The 17,112-nt window shown below is 37.7% G+C and overlaps 1 protein-coding gene across 1 annotated transcript in view; it reads left to right on the plus strand.

The window, feature by feature from the left end:
* The window catches only part of LOC127409695 (CLOCK-interacting pacemaker-like), a 287,186-nt gene that overhangs the window by 254,175 nt on the left and 15,899 nt on the right, over positions 1 to 17,112 (plus strand). The gene's annotated exons all lie outside the window — the stretch shown is intronic.

Raw genomic sequence — 17,112 nt, forward strand, 5'->3', positions numbered from 1 at the left:
CGTCCCTCCTTTTCTTTAAATGTGTGTTCCAGTGAGACACTTACAATGGAAGTCAATTAATGCAGCATTAATGAAACTGGGCAGACAGTTTCCACTTTCCAGCATGCTTTGTATGGGACTCGATAAGGATAGTAAATGTTGAAATTAAGTGTTATTTTATGTGTTTTTGGGCAAGATGAGAATATGGGAAGATTTGTTCATGTTTAATGTTCTGTTCGGGTCATTTTTGACTCATATTGATTTTGTTACTTTAATAAAAATGTTTTTTTTTATCTGAGTGATTAAAGACTTGGTGACTTTTCCTCCGCTAGTTATCTAAACACACACACACACACACACAAAATCTGGACTTGATTCAATAAGTCTAAGTGGTCGAAAAAAAACAAAAAAATTATTAATTCAAAAACGATTCATTTTAAAGCGACACTTGTGGTGTTTTGGGTAAAAATTTACCTGCCATATAAAATGAATGGGAAATACTAAAATACAGAGATTTTTTATTATTTGTCAAATACAAATCAACAAATCAGACACAATGCAGAAAACAACAACACAAATGAAGATGAGAGACTATAAAACATCCACAATACTGAAAACACACACACATACATACACACACAAACACACACACAACCCACACACACACACAAACACACATACACACACACACGCATACACACACACAAACACACATATACACACACACACACACACACACACACACACATACATACGCATAAACACACACAAACACACACAACAAATAGACACACATTCACACACACGCATACACATACACACAAACAAACGCGCGCACACACACAAACATACACACATACATACACACACAAACAAACACACACATACAAACACACACACACTCACTACTCACACACACACACACACACAACACACAAACAAACACGCACACACACACACACAAACATACACACATACATACACACACAAACAAACACACACATACAAACACACACACACTCACTACTCACACACACTCACTACTCACACAGACACAAACACACACAGACACACACACTCACTACTCACACACACACACACACACACACACACACACACAACACACAAACAAACACGCACACACACACAAACATACACACATACATACACACACAAACAAACACACACACATACAGACACACACACTCACTACTCACAGACACACACACACACACACACACACACAGACACACACACACACACACACACAGGTTTGTTTGATTATATTAGTGATCTCTCATTGACTTCCACTGATTTCATATCAGGCTAATGATATTTTCTATTTCCAAACTCTACCTGTAAACCTAAAGCTAACCATCACACAAACATGTGCACATCACTAGATCTGAAGATCAACATCATCGGACCCATTTAACAAGTGTAGACAAACCTGTCTATTTACAGCAAACACACAACACAGGTCGAAGTCTGACCCCTGTGTGACGGAGTTTATGCTGGAATTGTGATGTTTTATGTAACAATAATTACTTTTCATTGTAACACAATCAGATTTGACTGTAACAGCATGGTCAGGTCTGACCGCATACTGGAGCATCATTGCAAAATCTGACACTTTAGAAAAATGCTACAATTTGACAAATAATAGTTTTTTTATAATGTCTAAATATATATCCAAAGTGTAACTTGTGTTAATATCTAGAAATTAAGTTTGTTAGAATATTGACTTATAGAGATCAGCCAGTGCATGAAGAACTGAAGCCATCTACTGAACATACTTATTATTAAATATAATTATTTAGATTCCAGCAGGTGTCATAATGCATGACAAATTGTGGTGTTTTAACACTCTTTCAATTGACTGAAATGAAGGTAACATAAGATTTGCGTAGTTTAATTTAGTAATTTAGAGCTAAAAACGGTCTATAAAATATACCCCCCCCCCCCCCCAATTTTAGTGTTTTTATTTTAGTTAAATTAGTGTTTTTACATATCTTTAAAAAATAATAATTAAAAAAAAGTGAAATATTACACATGTATGTTTGAGTAATTTCTGACCCGTGAACACCACGAGTGTGACACAAATAAACAGCGCACAAGGGTTAAAAAGAGTTTCTGTTATGTTGATGAAGAGTAGAGCTTGTGCTGAGTTTGAGGATGGATATTCATTTTCTCTCTATAAGTTCATTAGCTATTACATTAACAGTGCAACAGTTTCACTGTCCTTACACTTGTGCACCTGGTATATACTAATGATAATAAAATAAGTTGGACCAACATAAGAACATTTATTAAAGAAACCTTAGCAAATTGAGTTTGACGAACTTAATGAAGTTGAGTTAAATCTACTATAGTACATTGATCTGACCTAATCCAACTTAATGTGAAGTTATGGCTGGGAGATTTTTTCAGTGTATACGAATTTACCTTCTGACACAATTGTTTTCATTTTTTATAAAACAGATAGTTCTGGTCCTGGATGCTGATTGGTCAACAGCCGTGTTTTATTCATGATAAATCACAGCTCTGACCTCATCACGGAACTTTTATATGTGTCACTCCGCAGCACCCATAGCTGACAGATATTCTTGTTGCCTAGCAACGTACTGTTTACGGTTCACTGTCAGGGACTATATTTTCTGGTGGAAGAATGGCATTTATTGATTTTATTAGCAAAATATAATATTTAATGATCATTTGTGTCTTTAATAAGTTTACTATGTGGTGACCGTTTTATAAAAGCAATAAGGCACTCGATGCCGCTTTGCTTGATGCCGCCTCATCTGATCAGCTGCACATGTGTGCCCTCCAAAATGATGTAACAGGTTAACAACATAGAGACTAATAATATAGTAATATTTCCATAATGTTAATAATAAATAATACTTTCAGTACGATTGTACAATGTGATTGCAGGTAAATCCATCATGCAGGTATACATCAGCTGAAGACCATAACTGGACAATGGCGTTGTGCGCATGTTAATGAACGGTTTCCAATTTATCTTTAAATACCCATAATAAAGCGTTAATTACGTGACAGTTACGGGCGCTTCATATTAAATCATATGGATAGGCTATAAATGGCAGAATTAAACATCTACAGCTCTTTCTTTTACCATGATGATTCAGATAGATCGCTAATTATTGCTTGTGACGTGTTTCAAGTGCATCTATAGTCAACATTTGGCAAGCAATCATTTTGACAAACTTTGAAAGTCTAATAAATTATTTCATATTGCTGCACTGCTCAGTGTGTACCGCTAGAGGGCACCATGTGCCCTGGACTCTATCGGCAGCGGTTTATGATTATACATACAAATTGTTTGATATACAAGGAGTACTTTCTATATAATGTCTATTGATTTCTAAATAACATTCTAGATAGACTTGATTTAGATAAAAATGAATACCTAAGAAGTATTTTGCAGTTTTCTTATTTTGTTCTATTATTTCTGAACATCTGGGTTTATTCGATTTAAATTTATTTTACATTTAAACTGTTGACAATTTTCTGTATGGTGCAGTCTTTTTGTGCATTTTTCTTGCACACCTATAATGAAAGAAACTTTGATTTCTCTAACCAGGTTGCCTTGCATTCTAATAAAGAACATGCTATTGGAGTGTTGGAGTGCATTTAATATTGGAATAATCGCACTGTGAATCGTCCTTAAAGTCCTTAAAGTTGCTGTAAGTCAGGGGTGTCAAACTCAGTTCCTGGAGGGCCACAGCTCTGCAGAGTTTAGTTCCAGCCCTGCTCCAAAATGCCTCCTTGTAATCTTCAAGCACTCCTGAAGACCTTGATTAGCTGCTTCAGATGTGTTTAATTAAGGTTGGAGCTAAATTCTGCTGGACTGTGGCCCTCTAGGAACTGAGATTGACACCCCTGCTGTAAGTGATAGCAGTTCTACTTCCATGATTATTCGCTGTTGGATTAGCCACGCCCCTCTTTCCAAAACCCAGCCCTCTGAAGATACCAAATGAGCTTTATTGAGACCGATATTGTGCAGAAACGGTTGTTAGAAACAACAGCAGCAAAATAGCGCCCTCAACTGACAACTGTTATGAACAACATGGCATTAAAATGGCATTAAGCCTCAATAATTCGCTGCAGCTACAATACTATGAGAACGAGCAAAATGATTGACAGGCAGAAAGTGTCAGAGACTGCGGACACATTTTTGTTTGCTGTTTACAGAGTGTAGAGCTGTGAGATATCTCACAACACTTATTTCAGTAATATCTTTCAGTGAGTAGGAACATTTTTTGCATACATTTCCATGAAAAAAATAAAAAAAAAGGAATCGCTTACAGCACCTTTAAGTTTGAAAAAAAATCCAGATCTTATTTTTTTGCCATATCGCACAGCCCTATCTGAAAGACATTAAATCACCTATAAAAACTTTCAACAATTCAATTAAATAAGGGTAATGACTTTGTTTTTGTAGGAAAAAGAACCGTTCACATACACTTTCACATAATAAAACATTATTAGAAACATTTAGCCTACAAACATTAGATCAACTTTTACTTTTTAAAAACTTTAATTACATTTTCTTCAGATTTCTGTTATTTTCTTTACCACCGGTGGTCATGAGATAAGCTCTGCCACACATCATCAACTTAAAAACTCCAAAAGTGAATTGTAATTGTTTACTTCCCAAAGATTAGTTTAGTAATTATTTTTAACCATTTTTCACCTAAAGCTACTTTAAACATCATTCTCTCATTCTTGTATGAAGATGGTACATTATTATATGAATGAATGAATGTTACATTTATATAGCGCTTTTTTCTGACACTACACTCAAAGCTGTTGGGGGTCACAGCTGAGTCCCCAATATGAATATTGAGGAATAAAATCTAAATTGCAATCAACTGAGAGAGAGTTTACTGACTGCTCACTGCAGTAATAAGCATCACACGTCAGTGGGATCCAGTAGTTCAGAAAGACAAGAGAAAAAGAAGCCAAAAGAGAAAGAAACACAAGACAAAAAGGAAAGTAAAAAAGTAACCATTCAAAAATATTCACAAGCAATTATAGTCAAATGCAAATTGAATCAGAGGTGTCACAGTTCACTTCAAACATCCTAACACTTTACAAATATAGTCTATTTCCACCTCATGCAAACTAGTTACTGTCGTTAGCCATGACATGAATCAAGTTCCCATCACTGGTTTTTACAGAACCGATGTGCAGATGTCATGGGTTAGCTATCAGTTATGACCAGTCCTCTTTCTCTACATCAAGAAGGTACCAAGGAGAGCAATTCAAATCCTTTGAGGCTTCTGACGATGGCAGAGCCACATGTTATAGGGCACCATAAACAACCCAAACACTGAATGAGTTAGACATTGCAATGGGTAGCGTTATCTGTTTCCCAGGACTGGAGGTCGTCTCCTTAACTTTGGTGGAAAATTAAGAGAGAGCACGACAAAGAGCATACACACAAGACCTACTAATGTCACCTAATACGACAATAACGTCATAACTAAAATCTCTCTCTCTCTCATTCAATTAATAGTGATTAAATTAAAATAGAATCAAATGGTTATAGAGTAGTTGATTAATTATGTAATAATTATAACAGATATAGGTTTTAGTAAATAAATTAGAATGTATCTGTGTCAGCAATTAATGACCTTAAACTTAAACACAATGAAACTCTTGCTTAAACTGAGTAAGTGATCAGTGAAATTGTTGTGACTCACATGTGTAACGGTTCTCTGGGCTAAATGAATAATCACTGTTATTGTATTCCTGATATTAATCAGACCCTCAGTCACATCTCTGAGGACAAATACACAAATGACCTGCAACATTCAATAAATGCAGATGACTAAAAATGCTTTGATTACCTTTTGATTATAACAATTTCTAGTAAATGTATTCAACTCATCAATAGGCTGAAGGGACAGGGGTAAATCCAACCCTTCAAAGCGCTTTACACAGTGAACAGGGGACTCTCCTCAACCTCCACTAGTGTGCAGCATCCACATGGATGATGTGACGACAGCCATAGTGCGCCAGTACACTCACCACACACCAGCTATTGGTGGAGAGGAGAGAGAGTAGAGTTATAGAGCCAATTAATGGATGGGGATTATTAGGAGGCCATGATTGATAAGAGCCAATGGGGGGAATTTGGCCAGGACACCGGGGTTACACCCCTACTGTTTTACGAGAAGTGCCCTGGGATTTTTAATGACCACAGAGAGTCAGGACCTCAGATTGACATCTCATCTGAAGGACGGTGCCTTTTTACAGTATAGTGTCTCCATACGTATAGTGATATATACACTTTCCCTTCAACAGTCATGTGAATTTGAGTCATCTGGGACATTTTTGCACTTTCGACATGTGCAATTAACTGTGATGCCACACAACACTTCAGACCATAATATGCTCCTTCTAACTATGTCTGAATGCCATTGCATTGAAGAACAAAACCATATATTTAAAAGAAAGACAGCACAAGCACGTTTCAAGCAATCCACTAAAAAAGAAAAAGTTAGCTTGGCTTTATATGATAAAGTACTAGATATGTGTTGATCAAAAATGTGTTTGCCAGTGTGTTGAGAGAGAATGTGCTGAAAATCACTCGGAAATTTGTTAATTGTTGTGTTTTGCAAAATCAAAATGAAATAATTAATGTTGTAGAGAGGATAGTAGGGTACACTGCGGCTAAAGGCACACAATGTGCTTTTTTCTGGTCACAAAGTGTATCGAGATTGAAAAAATACATTTATTTTTGTTGAATATTGATGGAGCAACATAATTCGCATGGAAGGAAATAATAACGGAAGGTTTTTAAAAAATATTTTTATTAAAGGTGGTAATATTAAACAACATTTGATTTAACGACCTTGAACAAAACTGAAAATTATAAATAAGTATTTTGTCTCAAAATAAATGTGTTAATATCAGGTATTTTCATTAGCAACATAAATTTACAACCTTAAAAATGAGATCAAATGACCTCAAAATCCAACTTTAAACACCACACACACAGATCTCATGGACCAGGAATATTCTGCAGTGCATTGGGACAAACAGGTGTTTAGGAAAGTACTTTGGCAGTTTTTGTTGCTATTTAGTGTTTTGGGAGAAAATAAAATCAAAGGTGCCTTTAGCCCCGTTGTACTCTAATAATCAGTGTAATTCTGACAGCAGTCACGTACAGCGAACACTGACATCTCAAGACATTCACAAAAACACTCAGTAAAAGCATCAAGTCTTTGCCCAGAACTATAAACACTGCAGGTCCATATTTACAACGTGCAGACACATCCTGTTTGCACTTTCACTTCTGATCAGAGAGACAATCTGAGGTTACCAGCGCCTGAAGTGTAAGACTGAAATACAAGGGAATTTTACACCAAGACAAAAGAAAATCCCTTAAATGCTCACAACATTTAAACATATAAACATATGACCAACAATAAAAAAACAAACATTATCAGATTGAGTGCTTCTGAGGATTATCTAGTGTCCAGCATGATCTAAAAGACAATAAGAGACAATTCAATATTTCAAGGCCATAAATCATCCTCACCGCACACAGTGACATCACAAAACCTGCTTCTTTTTTTAGCACCTTGGAGTCACTTAACTTTACTTGAAATATTCACAGAGAACTTCCAACTTATTCTCAAAGTACATACAGCACATACGATCAATTTCTCACGGTGAAGATGTGACTACAGCACAGAAAACAAGACAGAACAAAAGAATAAAACATTTACACAGTAGAGCATTTAAAACAACAGACACCGCCAAAATGATTTCCATCTCCATTCATTTGAAGAGTATCATTAGAAACAAGACAAAATTCTGTGGCAGTTACTATTATATTATTACAGTTATTTGCATAATATACAGTGGCACCAAAACTTATTTGGACACTTTTGTTCACTTAAAGGGGCTATAAGTCATTTTTCATGGAAAGGTATGCAAAATGTTTTTCTACTCTTTAAAAGATATTACTGAAATAAGTGTTGTGAGATATCTCACAGCTCTACACTCTGCGTCTCTGATGCTTTCTGCCTGTCAATCATTTTGCATGTTCTCATAGTATTATAGCTGCAGAGAATTATTGAGGCTTAATGCCATTTTTATGCCATGTTGTTCATAACAGTTGTCAGTTGAGGGTGCTATTTTGCTGCTGTTGTTTTTAACAAACTGTATCGAAGTTCATGATGGGGTGCAAGGAGGACGCGGGAGTCGGCGAGTTCCAAGACAAAAGGTATTTATTTTGTACCACAAAATTTGCTTTTCAGCACTTCACTCTTTAAACTTTCACACGTGTCTCTCTGGGCACGTGGCAGCTCCCTCACTGGCATCTGGCTCGCTCTTAAATCCGTCTCCAACTCTCACTGCAATGACAAACAGCTGTTAGAGACAATCATTGCCAGGTGATGATCCTTACCATTCTCATCTCCTGATCTCACTCTCCAGTCACACGCCAGCGCTCAACCACGCCCCCACCACCACACAACCGTTTCTGCTCAATATCGGTCTCAATAAAGCTTATTTGCTATCTTTGGAGGGTGGGGTTTTGGAAAGGGGGCGTGGTTAATCCAATGACTCAGCTTGTGGAAATTCTAGAATGGTTTACAGCACCTTTAAGTCACACTTAAAATGATCTGAATGGAACTGAATTTGATAACAAATCATCAAAGACGTGTCATCTGTGTCATATAATTTTAATCACTTTTTTTTCTTTTTGCTTAAAAATATTTTGCTTGTGCTATCTTTCTTTAAAATAAAGGACACTTGCTTTGATTTGTCTAATGACAAAGACCATAAGTAAGACTAAAATAAATACTTGTTGAGCCACTGAATGTTATATATAGGCAAATGATTCCATACAGAAATCTGATATATGGGAATATATGCAAAACACATCTATGAAATATATATGTTCATACAGTATATGGTTTTCGCTGATAAAAATATTAACATACTTTAACATGAGACATATATTTCAAAATACAAAAAAAAATGTCAATTTTGAGATATGTAACATATTTCCCCAAATAATAATGGAATTTCCATATATGATCAAATTTATGAACTATAATTTTATATACATATATGGTGATATAAGGGCATATATCAGATTTCTGTATAGGATAATTAATCGATCAACTCTTATGGGGTTTTTGTGCATGTCTTCAGCTCCAGCACATTCTGTTAGTGTTAGGGTACACAGAAATGTACCTATTTGTCTCCTTAAAGTTACAAATATGTACACGGCCTTGTACCTAAAACAGTAGCTTTTTTCCTGAGAGTGAATGTATCATCTTTTAATAAGATTCATTTATGTGACTCATCCAAACAAACCAATTCACAAAAATGAATCAGACTTTACAATGATTGATATGACAGTGAGAAGATGGTTTAGGAGAGTTTCAAATACATCAATTGTCCAAATGAACAAATACACTCAAATGAAGCAGACGTTCTAATGATAAACATGAAATCATTTATTTTTGATGGGAATGAAAACAAGGCAGTGAGGGACAGGTTGTACTGTTGTTTAAAGTGTTTTTGATCATTCCGCTGATGAAACACTGAAAAAAAAAACATCTTTGCCAGACAAAAAGACAAAACAGCTGCAGAGAATGATATGTGATCTAGGAGGTTTATACAGTGCATGCCATTGAAGAGACTCATTTTCATTTACATCAAAATAAAAAATGGTGCCAGTGTGAATAAAATCAGTAGCTTTATGTGAGTAACAGAACTAGTTTAGCTCTCAAATCTCATTATAAATTCCATTTAACTGAACTGGTGTGATGCATTCTGTAACAACACATGGAAGAACAAATGGTGTTTGGACATCAACGATGGCATCACACCATTTTTGAGTCTGAATGTGGATATGAAGAAATTTCAAAGCTGCAGCAGATGGGATAGACGTGACGCCATGCGAGGATTGGTCAGTGAACGGGGAGCTCTGCGCACTTTGCTAGTTTTAATACTATTAATGTCATAAACTGGTGAGATTCTGTACACTCTGTTCCATAACTGTTCTAGGAGGACAATATGTCAAAGAATTCAAAATCCTCGGGCTCTGGAGACATTAAAAGACACTTACGTGCTCAAGCTGACGCCCTTAGCAGGCCGTGAGCCTAGGAGTCGATTTAGTTGGGGAGGTGCGGGAAATGCAGCGAGAGATGCTGAACATGTCGGCAATGCTGACGAAGGTCGTTGCTGACTTGGAGGATCTTGCTGTGACCACTAGCGACCAAGGTGGATTTGGAGCGTGTCTGGGTGAAGTTAGAGGACTTTGAGAACCGTAGCCGGCGGAATTGTTGGAATTCCTGAGGCCGAATAGGGTCAGGATATGGTGAAATTCCTGGATGGGCTCTTTTCGAGTCTGCACGACATAACAGGCCATAAGCTGGAAATCAAGCGTGCTCACAGGGTTCCTGCTCGGTGATCCGTGGAGGGAAGCAGGCCCCGATCAATTCTGGCCAAATTTCTGAGATCATCCGATAAAGATCTTGTGTTACACGAGGTGAGGAGTAAAGGAAGGCTTTCTTGGAAAAACCACATCATTTTCTCGTTCCCAGACATTGCAAATTCGACAAGAGAGAAACGTGATTGATTCAGGGAATGCAAGAAACTCTTAGATCAACGGAAGTGCGCTTTTTTCAATGATGTTCCCGGCCAAATTGAGAATGGATGCTAAGGATGGCCGTAAAACATCCACATGCCCACAGCAAGCGATGACCTTCTTCATAAAGTCAATGGAGTGAGTAAGTCATGTTGTGGTATTCACGTTGCAGCCGAGTGGACCGGCTCACTGAACATTCGCTTGACTGTTTGAGGAAACTGCACTCTTTTTGTTGTTGTTGTGCTGGTTCCGCTAGCAGCTGGAGTTTATTTTGTGGAGGAACACACCTTCAGGACAGTTTTATGGATGAATCTACACGCTCTTTGTGTTTATCCCGCCTTTGGCTGGAGTTTGTTTTATAGATTATATTTTGCCGTGTAATTCTGTCACACAAAATTTGTATAGAAACACCGGACTTAAGCAATCCAATGGCAAAGTTGTTGCGGGGGTTCTCGTAGGCATACATGAACTGTTTGAGTTTAGAGGGATTGACGCCAGTTGACACTGTTGTGCACGGGGTTAATGCGCACATTTTTCTTTTTTCTGTTTCTTTGGTTCTGGGGGATGTTCAGGTTCTGATGGTTGCACTAATGTTGGAATGTAGTCTTTATAATCTTGTTTTTGACACACAATCTATTTTTTCTAATATGTCAAAATGTCAAATGTTAATATGAGTGGACTGTCTCTCTCCACGTGGAATGTGAATGGGTTGGGGCACCCCATTAAAAGAAGGAAGGTTATTTCTCTTCTTAAGCGTAAGACATATGATACAGTGTTTCTTCAAGAAATGCATCTTTCCCCGCAGGAAGCTGAAAATTTGGGAAGATATGGGGTGGACATGTTTTTATAGTGCGGGCTCAAGTAAGGGTGTGTTCACACTTGTAGTTCGTTTCTCTTGGTCCACTTGGTCCGGACCAAAAAAGAAAATGATATATTTAATCCTGGTTCGCTTAGCATTCACACTGCCATTTTTAACACCGAACCTAACAATACAAAACCAAAGGCAACAGGAAAAATTCACAACCTGATTGGACAGTTTTATGACATATATTTTTTGACGGAACTTGCAGAACATCCAAAACAATGCTGGCTGCTGGGCTAAATGCGCTCGTTATATTTATATATGTATATATAGTGGTATATTTACCAGCTGAGATCAAATGAAGAGCTAATAAAATGTGTAAAGGAGTCAAAACAGCGGCAGGAATTCCTCCGTTGCACACACAAACGAAGATGCTGCAAGGACGGCTGACGGCGGTTCCGACGCCTGTACCGAACTGTAATGGACAACATAATTCCTATGATGAGAAGAACCAGGTATGCTTGAGGTCAGTATTAAAGGCAAATTACTTCCTGTTTTTGGTCCGTTTAGATGTCTTTGGTCCATGTTGCGTTCATATATCAATCGAACCGCACCACAGTTCGTTTGGAAGCGGACCGAGACCCACTATTCAGGCGGTCTCAGTCCGCTTGTTTGGTGCGCACCAAGGTTCGGATGGTAGCGTTCACACTTGTTCAAATGAACCGCACTAACAGAGCAATCGCACCAGAGTTCGTTTTAATCGACCCAAACCTGCCAAGTGTGAACACACCCTAAGAGTAGGGGAATCATTACACTGATAAATAAACATCTACAATTCAAATGTCTCAAACAGAGTAAAGATAAATTAGGAAGAGTCATTATTGTTTTAGCTGAAATTCAGGGACAAAGTCTTATTTTGGCTAATATTTACGCACCTAATTTATGCCCTCTTTCCCCATTATTGTTCTGTCTTGGCCTGGAACCATTAGCATAAGAAGGGAAGAGGATCTTCCAGGGGTGGTGGTGGGAGGTGTGGCGCAAAAGCTTTTGCTTTACGCAGATGATATTTTATTATTCATCTCCAACCCTACTAGATCTATGCCTTGCTTCCACACAATTATTAATTCCTTTTCTAAGTTCTCAGGATACAGAGTGAATTAGTCTAAATCGAAGCTTTGGCTCCGACAGCGTACTGTGCAGTAACAGCTTTCTAGCCGGGCGCTTTCCAGTGGCCCAAACAGGGCATTAAGTATTTGGATATTTTATTCCCAGCAAATTTGTGTGATTTAGTTACAGTTAATTTTGACCCTTTAATAAAAAGGTTTTCTGGCGATGTGGGCAGGTGGGCTTCATTACATTTATAATCTATGATTGGGAAGGTTAATATTATTAAAACGAATTGTATTCCAAAATTCAACTACCTGCTACAGTCTCTCCCTGTAGATGTCCCCCTCTCTTATTTCAAGCAATTTGATAGCATAGCAAAGTCCTTCATTTGGAATGGTAAATGTCCCAGATTGCATTTCAATAAATTACATAGGCCGATTGACAAAGGTGGGCTAGGCCTACCCAAGATTTTGTTTTATTATTATGCGTTCGGTCTCAGACATTTGGCTCATTGGTTGCTTCCACCTAAGAGAGCCCCTCCCTGGTTTTGTATTGAACAGGAAGTTCTTGCCCCTATTTCGCCATTGCAAAGTGTTTCTATCAAACTAACCGGAGAAGTTAAGTTACACCCTGTTATCTCACATTTGCACTCGGTATGGACAAAAGAGTCCAGAGTGTTTAATTCAGACATTTATTTAAATGTTGCCTTTAGCATATGGCTGAACCCAAAATTATGTATTGATAAGTCCCCTTTCTGCTGGTCAGAGTGGATTGTGAGGGGGTTACTACACTCGGTGACCTATATGAGAGTGGAGTGTTGAGATCCTTTGAAAATATGGTTCAATATTTTGGGATTCCCAGATCTCAGTTCTTTAGGTATTTACAGCTGCACCACCTGCTCTGTACTATTTTTGGGAGTAGTATACACCCCCCCTAAAGCGGCAGATACTCTGGGAGAGGTGATTACTGCTTTTGGAAAAGGTCATGAGGCATCAGTGTATTACTCCCTACTAATTCAGAGTCTGGGGGACGGAGCTTTAACTTCTCTCAAGAGATTATGGGAGAAAGATTTAAACTTGGTATTGGAGGAGGGAGTGTGGGATAGGATTCTAAAAAACATCAAGTCTGCATCTATAGATGTAAGGGTGCATCTTATTTCATTTAAGATTTTACATTGATTCTATTGGACCCCCTCTAGATTGTATAGGCTTGGTCTTAAATACACACCCACCTGCTGGCGATGCCAATCAGAAGATGGGGACACAACCCATGTTTTTTGGTGGTGTGTTAAGGTCCAAGAATTTTGGTTGAGGGTTCAGAGTTTTGTGTGTGACGTTTTGGGCACTCAAATTTCATTTTGCCTCAGACTCTGTATTTTAGGCAATGGGGCAGTCATTGATGTAGGGGATAAATACATAAACAATTGGGTCCTAGCCAGTGTTATGATCGGCAGGCAGGTCATCTTTAGGGGATGGAAGTCGACTGGAGTACCCTCATTTCAGGAGTGGTGCACAGAGATGGGCAGGGTGGTGGCATTCGAAGAAATGTCATTATAGAAGGCTGGGAAACTTGGATTTATTTATTAAAAAATGGGGCAGCTGTTTGGCATTTTTGGAAGGCTCTCGGGGAGGGGCTCTGGAGAGAGATTTAATTGTGTATGATTATATATATATACACACACACATATATATATATATATATATATTATTTTTTATTTGTAGTTTTTTTTGGGCAAGTTGACATGCGTGTTGACGTCTCGCAACTTCTGATAGAAGTAAATGCTGATGACCACCGTGAAAAGGATGCTGCCAATTTCCCCAAAGATGGTGAGAAATTTCAGGATCCTACACGTACAAATACCGATCCTGTACGAGGAACGCAAGAGCATGATGTCGTAGATGTTCACGATCACGATTGCCTCCAGATTCACCACAGCCAGTCCCAGAAGAATGACTTCAAACGTCTTCAGACGTGTCATATGAAAGATAGATATGATCAATATTGTGTTTCCCGAAACACCAATGACAGATATGATGATCCTCAGGGCCATAAGATCGACATTAATTGACCCCTCCATCACTTCAGTTTCAATGAGAGTAACTGAACAAACATCAACTCGCAGGTCTTTTATACCAACTGGTTTGGTGCCGTTTCTGCTCCAGTGGATTGAAGTTTCTGTGAATCAGTAGATTAGGTTCATCCTGGTTAACTGGAGTTTAAAGAAAAGCTGAAGAACTTAGAGAGCTGGGAGTCGAGTAATTGATGGCTTAGAGCTTTGATGTTCTTCATGTTGTAACGAACAGAAACCTGGTTTTAATTTCTCCACGGAGCTTGGCATCTTCATCACTTACTCATTGACTAACAGTAAATATAATACAAATATAACCATATATAAACTGGTTTCAATCCAGAGCTCTGAGAATATTCATTATTTTTTATTAATACACGCTGCATCACACAGACATCTGTCAGTGTAGACACCATATTTAACTACATTTTTATCTAAATGTCCTCTAATAAGCACAACCCATGTTTTCTGGTGTTTTTACTGGAATTACATTTTTAATGTTACGTCAGCTGAACGATTAAAGATGAAGAGTAAGCTTAAACAGTATAGACTAAACAGAACAACCCAACCTGAAGCCTCCTTTTCAATCACGAAAAATAGAATATGGCGTCTACCCTAACTAAGCTCAAAGTCCCTTTCAAGGCAAGTCAGTCCACTCGGCGGCTATCTTTGGAACGTTCCCGGGCAGCTATTTTCAATGTAAACAAGCGGCATAAAAGTACAGCTTGTGTACAGTTGGTGAAGATTTCGATCAAAGAACACATTTCAAATCAGCAGTTAAATCTGATGACAATGGTCTCATTAAATGTGCTTGTTTACCTCAGACCAGGCTAAAAAAATGCTTCTGGCTGGTCCAGCTAATATGCATGCTCGTTCACTAGTTAACTCACAGAGGATGTATAGAAATAAAAAATGAAATCTAAAAGGTGATTGGCTCTTTTACCTGTAAGGCAGAGTTCCTTTTCTACATCCGCCATATTGGCCGTCCCAAATTCTCCCATTCATTTTAATACAAGTGGTCCATCTTGGGCTAAATGGTCTTTTCTAAGGTCCATAACAGAAAAGTTATATGCAGCAATACATTGCTCACAAATGTTTTTGATTCCTAAACTGTATGCCCCATTGCAATCATCCCCATTGAACTGCCCTTTTTACACATATTATCGGTAAACTTATGATTAATTTATACTTACCATCTATAGAAAAAAATTTCCACTCTAGCATGGTGGTTTTCATTGCAATATAGTACCAGCCACCACTGCTATAAACATATAAACAAAGATTCATACACTGTTTATGGGCATTTTTTTAGTATTAATGGAGTTAACTTGGTGTAAACTCTATGGTTACCATGCCATTTATGTCTCTCAAGACGGCACGTCTCTTACTCTTGCTAATCTATACACTGATAGCACACGTACATCTCCCAGACATCTATTTGATGTGTGCGTTTACATCTGGAAGACATTTTTTTTAGGTTGTTTGCTCATCTGCGATACGTCTATAAGATGTTTCTTCTCGGATGTCAATCAGACATTCAGCAGATGTATTGAGAAGTTTTTGATTTAGAATGTTTGTAAATCTGATTTTTGTAAGATGTTCAGGGGATGTTTATTAAAATGTGATGCTTTCCAGATGAAAAGATCTAAAACAAACATCTGGGAAATCCTGATCTTTTTCCATTGGGAACCCTTACTAGCTCAGCTACAAATGCAACACCGCTGTGTTATATCAGAGTTATTACTGCATGAGAATTGTGTTTGTTTGTAAATGTCACCATTTATTACACTATATACCCACTTTACCATGGTAGCAAGAACACATAGCCTTTACAATTGCCGGTGTTCTGGATCAGCTGGGGACCATGTTAACTGGGGATGTGCACGTGAAGAATATTACTTTAATGTGAACTGCCAAGGAGCCATGAAAAGGTGTTTTACACATCATAAAAAATGTTGGTATCGTTATTAGCCTGCTTTGTATGATCAGTGTCTGTTCCAATGAATTTGACACAGTTTAAGAGGGATTTTAACATGGTTTCACATCTGGTGTCCCATGTTAACCTGTGACATTGGTTTGAATGGGAACTGGCGATTACACTTGTCAAGAGCAGTAAATAGCATGTGGAAGTCTTTTATTTGCAACACTAAAGCATCATAGGCTTATATGTGTCAACAATAGGCCTATACTTTTAAATTACTTTTATTTATAAAAAAAAACAATAGCTTGATAAAGTTGATAAAACAGTTGTGACGGCACATACAGAAGGTCTGTTGGTGTAGGGGTAGTGTGTTTGTTAAATATGCATACAGTCCTAGGTTCAATTCCCTATAAATATATGCATTTAAATTGTTATAATAGCATCTTTAATGTGCATGACAGTGTTGTATGTTTGACTACCCATGACACTGCCAAAAGATGATCTTTCAGAACAGTGCAATATTTTTGGTGCAGAGCAAGTAGAAAGGCACAATTGACCCATGGGTAAGAATAAATGGTACTTTTAAATGGTAG

Source organism: Myxocyprinus asiaticus, chromosome 19 (genome assembly GCF_019703515.2).
Source record: "Myxocyprinus asiaticus isolate MX2 ecotype Aquarium Trade chromosome 19, UBuf_Myxa_2, whole genome shotgun sequence".
NCBI lineage: Eukaryota > Metazoa > Chordata > Actinopteri > Cypriniformes > Catostomidae > Myxocyprinus > Myxocyprinus asiaticus.